Source organism: Cyprinus carpio, chromosome A11 (assembly GCF_018340385.1).
Source record: "Cyprinus carpio isolate SPL01 chromosome A11, ASM1834038v1, whole genome shotgun sequence".
Lineage (NCBI taxonomy): Eukaryota > Metazoa > Chordata > Actinopteri > Cypriniformes > Cyprinidae > Cyprinus > Cyprinus carpio.
The window spans coordinates 20,815,597-20,823,653 of NC_056582.1; the positions used below are offsets into that span (position 1 = coordinate 20,815,597).

General features: G+C 42.2%; 1 pseudogene; it reads left to right on the forward strand.

The window, feature by feature from the left end:
* The first annotated feature begins 883 nt into the window (after nt 1-883).
* The window catches only part of LOC109062848, a 23,813-nt pseudogene continuing 16,639 nt past the window's right edge, over nt 884-8,057 (forward strand).

The window sequence follows — 8,057 nt, forward strand, 5'->3', positions numbered from 1 at the left end:
AGGAAAAAAAAAAACTAAACCAGACCACACGCCCAGAGACTAAAATAATAAAAAAAACACAACATACACAGACTCCACACCAGAACTACATAAATCCAAATTAACAACATTCAAAATCATAATTATTAACAAGATATATTATAACAAAATATTTATAAATATTACATTATTTTATATATTAATTTAAAAATATAATCTAATTTTATGTTTTAATTTATATCAAATAAGTAAAAAATATTTTCTCATGATGTCAAATTTGTAGTAAATATTTTCTTTTGATATTTTTTTTACATTTAATTTATTTTAGTTTTACATTTTTGTCATTTAATAACTACTCATCAAAAAGTTTAATAATTTTCATTTATTTTTATTTGTGTAATATTATTTATTTACTTTTTAGATTTAATACATTTTTTAATAAGGATTTTATTTTGATTGCTTTTATTCTAAAATTATTTGCTTTAATTTTACATTGAATTTGTTTTTATTTTTAATTTATTTTAATTTCACATTTTTATGATTCAATTGTTGCGTTTTTATTTTGATTTTTTGATTTTAGAATGATTTATTTAAATGTTACATTTTTATGATTTAATTATTAGCAATGGTTTTTAGTTATTTTTATTTTAAAATAATTTTAGTTTTAACATTTTGTTATTTATTAATTTTAGTAAGTGTTTTATTTTTTTTTCTGTTTTATAAATATTAAATTATTAATATTTTTGATTCAATAAATTTTTAGTAAGTGTGTTATTTTGATTGTTTTTTTTTTAAGATTATTTATTTATTTTAATGAGGTATTTTTGTGGTTTAATTGATTGTTAGTTTTTACCATCAACTGACCCTGTGCTAAAGATGGTCAGATGAGTCCGAACACTGACCGTCTGTCTGTCTGTCTCTGCAGCAACTGGAGGAGAAGAGTGAGGAGGAGGAGGATAAAGAGTGTTTGAAGCAGGCCATTACTGCCCTCCTGAACCTACAGAGCAGCATGGAGAGAATCTGCTCCAAGAGCCTCGCCAAGAGACGCCTCAGGTACACACACACACACACACACACACACACACACACACACTCACACACACACTCACACACACAACACACACTCTCTCACTCACACACACACACACACACACACACTCACAGCACAACACTCCGACACAACACACCCACACCCCACACACTCACACTCACCACTCACACACACACACACTCCCCACACACACATTCACACACACACTCACACACACACACACACTCATGCATGCACACACAGACACACACTCACACACACAGACACACACACACACTCACTCACGCACTCACACACACACAACACCACATTCACCCACACACTCACACACACACACCACACACACACTCGCACATCACACTCACCACACACACACTCCACACTCACACTCCCCACACTCCTCCACACCCCCACACACTCACACACACACCACGCACCACACACACACCCCCACGCCCCCGCACACACACACACAACACACATCACACACACCACACCCACACACACACACTCACACCACCCACACTCGCACTCTCACACTCACACACACACACACGCACACACTCACACACGAACACACGCACACTCACACAAACACACACGCACACCACCACACACACACACACACTCACCCACACACACACCCACACGCTCACACTCACACACAACCCACCCCCACCCCACAACACTCACACACGCACACCACACAAGCACCACTCACACACTGCACACGCACACCCCCACACGCACCACACACCCACACACACCCACACCACCACACACACACCCCTCACACTACACCCTCACCACACGCACACTCACACGACACACTCACACACACTCTACACACACACACACACCACACACACACACAAACACACACACACCACACACACGCACACTGCACACACACACTCGCCAACCCACACACGCACACCACAACGCACACCACACACACTCACACTCACACACCGCACGACACACACCACACTAAACCACACTCACACACACACACACACCACACACACACCACACTTCACGACACACTCACACACACACACCCACCCACACACTCACACACTCAACACACACACACACACACACACACACACACCACACTCACACCCCACACACTACACACTCACACACACACACCCCCGCACTCCACACACACACGTAACACACCACATAACACACACACACACCTCACACGCACATCACACACTCACACACACACACATCACACACACACCACACACACAACACACTCACACCCCACGTCACCACACACACTCACACGCACATCACACACTCCACACACCCACACACCCAATTTCCACCCCACAACACACACCTCACACTCACCACACTCTCACACACACACACACGCACACACACACTCACACGCTCACCCTCCACACACACCCACACATCACACACACACCACACACACTCACACGCACCACACACCCGCACCTCACACTACCACACACTACACACATCCCACATCTACACCCCCACAGCGCACACACCACCCCCACACACAATTACACTCACACGCACACACACCCAAGCCCACGCACACAACACACTCACACACTCACACTCGCACACACACACACTCCACACGCACACTATCACACACCACGCATCCGAAACACTACACGGACCAAACACACCTCGCACACGGGTGCTCAGGTTTTATGCCCCGACCCCACACGCACACACACGATCACGTCAACGCCCACACACACACCCACACGCCACACACCCACGCACACTCACACGCACTCGCAACACTCACACCCCACACACACGCACAGCAAACACACACACGCACACACCCACCACACACACACGAACACACACACCATCCCCACTCATCAGCACAGCCCTCACACACTCACACGGTTCACTCACACACGCACACTCACACTCATTCAACACACACTTGATACACACCCACCACACTGGACACACACACTACCACACTACACAACTCACACCACACACACGCACACATAACACTCTTACACTCACACCTCACACACTATTATCACACTCACACACACCCGCACGCACCACAACAATCACACGATCACACACCACCTAAAACACGCAACTCACCTAACCACACACACACACACCTCACAATCACACCCACCCTCACTAAACAGGTTTGGCGGTGCCCTCCACCAATGCACACACACACTCACAGCAGCACACTCACACACACGGCCACACTCACACTGGACAACAGGTACCAACCTCAACGCCGACACTATATCAACCACACACACACACTAAACACCTCACCTCACACACCAGCTAATCACAACACACACTTACACACACCATACATTTCACCACACCATGCACATCGGAGACAGAAGATGAAATGACACCCACCCCCCGGGATTAAGCTCCACAACACATTGCCACATAACAGTCTACACCACCACCACACAACACACACTCAACACTCGGCACACCACACACTGGCACACTCACACGCCCACACACACTTGCACACGCACACCCCACACACAAAGGAAGGGACACACACACCAACACACACTCCTACACAACCACACAGACTGTTCGACTACCCACAGCACACGTAGCACGCGCACACGCACACACACACACACACACACATTCCGAACACAACACACACAGCTCACATCCCACACAACACACACACTCACACTCACACTCCATACACACACAGCACACACACGCACACATTCACACACTAACCACACGGAGCACACACACACACACACTCACATTCACATACACACACTTCACTCACACTCACACACCACACACACACAACACCTCACACACACACACACACACACAACACACACACATACACACACACACCACACACCCTCTCACACACACACACACACACTCACACACACACACACACACACACACACACACACACACACACACACTCTCTCTCTCCCTCACACACACACACACAGGTCTCCACCCATCAGCTCCTCATGTGTTTCCCTCTGACCCTAAAATAGCTGTGAGCGGGTAGGGGGGGGGGGTGGAGGTGGAGGTCTGTTGCGTCAGGTTGGGGGCGTCCCGGGCGTTTAATTGTTCTCAGAGAGCAGAGAGAGAGAGAGCGAGAGAGAGAGAGGAAAGCACAGCTCTTGGTTCACAGTCGTCCTCGCTCTCGGAGGGGAATCATGAGGATCTGAGCTGGTTTCTGCTGGTTTTGTGCCGTGGGCTCGTGTTCCTCTGGTTTTGTATGGTTGGTGTATGTGGACAGGTATGGATGATGCTTACGGTAAATGTATGATGTTAACTTTCCTCAGCACATTCACGCTGTTCGTGAAGCGATGATTCTGCTTCAGAACTAAGAACCGATGACTGTGAAAAGACTTTGTGCTCATCATCTGAGAGGATTCATGATGTTAACTTGACTCAGTTGAGCAGAATTGTTTGTTTCTGATTTACTTTGATTTAGTTTTAGACTGGAATCAGCTCATAGTTTTGAAGAGGGTGGAATATTTGATGTGCCTGTTGATCTGACGCTCTTATGAAGAAAACATCACTGTTATAGTTGTGTTTGAATCTGATTAAAGGAACAGTTCACCTAAAATTAATGCACTCACTCTCAGTTCATCTGAGATCAGGATGAGTGTGTGTCTTCATCAGGTTTGTAGAAATGTAGCACTGCATCAGTGTCTCAGCAATGGATGCTCTGCAGTGAATGGGTGCCGTCAGAAAATGAGAGTCCAAACAGCTGATAAAAAAAATCACAATAATATCCACAAGTAATCCCACATCCCACTCCAGTACCATCAGTTGAACATCTGGAGAAAGACAAAAGATGAAACACAACATCCAGCATTAAGATCTTTTTTTAACTCAAATGACATAGAGTCTGATAATCCATAATAACCTTTCCTCCAGTGAAAAAAGTGCAATCTCCTGTTGTCTCTTACATCAAAATCCAGACACATATTGTTTTAGAGCTGTTTTAAAACCTGCTTGATGTGCTGTAAGTGCAGATTTTCACTCCCTGATTCACACCAGAACACTTTTTCACTGCAGGAAGTGTTATTATGGATTATAGACTCTATGTATTTGAGTTGATACAGTGCAGATATTCATCAAAATGCTTTATTGTAGAGTCATAAATATCAGATATATGTCCACCGAAGGTCTTTTCTGAGTGACGTGACATTATTGATCTCAAGCTGATTTGTTGATGTCTTTCTGCGAATTAAAAACACTGATTGATCGATTTCATGATTCAGGATTGAGTTGAGTGAGTCGTTCTGATGCTCGTTCGGGTTTATTTGGTGCTGTAACTAGTAGTAAAGAGGAAGAGATGATCAGTGATCTGACAAAAACACATTTAGTCATGATACGGACAGAATCTGAAAAGCTCAAATCAGGAGTATCTTACAGACGCTTCAGATGAAGTTTAGTGGAGAACAGCACAGAGTAGAGGATCAGCACTGTTGTTTTCTGTGTCTCAGCGAGTCGGCGTGCCGCTTCTACAGCCAGCAGATGAAGGGCAAACACCTGGCCATCAAGAAGATGAATGAGATCCAGAGGAACATCGACGGCTGGGAGGGCAAAGACATCGGCCAGTGCTGCAACGAGTTCATCATGGAGGGCACGCTCACGCGGGGTGGAGCCAAACACGAGCGCCACATCTTCCTGTTCGACGGCCTCATGATCTGCTGCAAGTCCAACCACGGCCAGCCACCCATCCCCGACCCAACCCCCCCAAGTACAAGCTCAACAAGAAGAACTTCATCAGAAAGTTTTTATGGGCAAACTCACTATACAACTCAAAACTACACTACAACATGATTCAAGTAGCATATTATGTTCTATTAAAAATTTAAAAAAAACTAAACCGTCATATTAGAATCAAAAACTACAATTATCTAAACATGTTCATTAGGTGCGATTAATTATTGAAAAAATATGATCATGTGATTAATGCGTTTAACACACCCGTCACATCCAGACCTGTCCGTCATCTTACACTGATGAACTGACCGACACGATGCTGGACGACTGAATGAATGAATGAATGAATGAATGAATGAATCCACAGTTTTGAATGAATCAAGTGAGTGAATGATTCAGTGACTCATGAATCAGCTGTTTCAGCGAATCGGTTAAATGAATGATTCAATGACTCACTCACTTTTTTGTCATTTTATATGTAAACAAAAAACAAATTATTTGTTAAAAAATCTTTGCAAAGAAAATTGACATTACAATTTTTTTCAATTGAATTGACATTAACAAAAGTATCTTTAGAAGGAAATATTTTGATTCAACATTGATTTTAATTAGTTTTTTTAATTGAATATTGAAATTATTTTTTGTTAAAAAAGTAAGTCATTGAATCATTCATTCAATTGATTTGTTCAAACGGCTGATTCATTCAGAAACGAAGCAAACTACTGAGTCACTGAATCATTTGCTCACTTGATTCATTCAAAACTTGATTCATTCGGTCAGTCAGTAAGATGACGGACAGGTCTGGGTGTGGTGCCTACACTGAATGCATTAATTATTTTAATGTGTTATTTTTTCCATAATTAATCGCACCAAATCAACACATTAAATCGACAGCATGGCAAAACATCACATTCAAAGTAATCCAAACGTTCTGAACGCTCGTGTGTTCTCGAACAGGTCCAGATCAACGACAAGGACGATAAGGAGGGCGAGCAGCCATAACCCGGCACCGCCTTCGAGATCATCCCTGAAGGGACGGGAACAGCGTGGTGTTTCGCTGCTAAAGTCTGCGGAGGAGAAGAAACGTGCTGGATGGCGGCGCTGATCTCGCTGCAGTAACCGCTCCCACGCTGGAGCGCATGCTGGACACGTCCATGCTGCAGAAGTAGAAGGACATAGCAATGAGGCTCCACCATGGCCGAGGTGGTACCGCTTCGCTCAGCCCGACTCCGAGAGAGACTTCGTGTTCGAGAGAAACGTCCGTCCAAATCCGGCATTCCCCATCATCAAAGCCGGAACGGTGCTGAGCTCATCGAGCCTGACCTTCCACATGTACGCCGGTGAGTGACCAGTGATCATGTGACACTGACGACTGCAGTAATGATGCTGAAAATCACAGAAATACATTACAGTTTAACAGAGATTCACACAGAAAACAGCTGTTTTAAACTCTAATAATATTTCACAATTTTTACTGTATTTTTAATCAAATTAATGCAGCCTTGCTGAGCAGAAGAGCAGATCTTTCAGAAACAAACTCTTGATCAGTACAGTAAAATATACTGTAAATTCAGCATTTCATTAAAGTTATTTTAAGGATACTCATCAGACAAAACAAGCTTTAAAATAAGTCAAAACAACAACACTTAAATGCATAGTTCTCATAAACCGTCAACGAACTATACTTGAACAATACAGCATTTATTAATCTTAGTTAATGTTGATTTCTATTTCTTTAAAATAAGTCAAAAGTTGTATCTTTTGGAGTGTTACTTTTACTATAATTGAGGGGCTTTGTATTAATATTTTGAAGTACTTTTAATATTTAAAATATATGTAATAGTTTTTATTTATATAATTTTTTGTTTCCATTCGAATTTTAGTTAAAGTTTTAGTAATTTTGTTGTGTTTTTGTCATTTTTAGTTCTAGTTATTTGAGTAAATGAAGTTAAACTAAATTAAAATCAGATGTGTTACCTTGGAAACTAGCTGAATTAAAAGCTTTTTTTTTTTTTTTTTTTTTTTTTTTGTTTTTTTAGTTAATGTTATTTTCACTTTAGAAGTAACAGCAGTTTGTTTGGTTTAAGTTAATTATAATGACCCTGATCTGTTATCATTAGTTGCAGTGCAGTGTGAATGAACACTAGTGTTTTTATTAACTAACTTTAACAAAGGTTAATAAGTGCTGTAAAATATATTACTGTAGTTAGTTTGTGTTAACTAATGCGTTAACTAATGTTAACAGTTGAATGCTTGTTGTAAAGTATTACTGCCAAAACAACAAAAACATCTA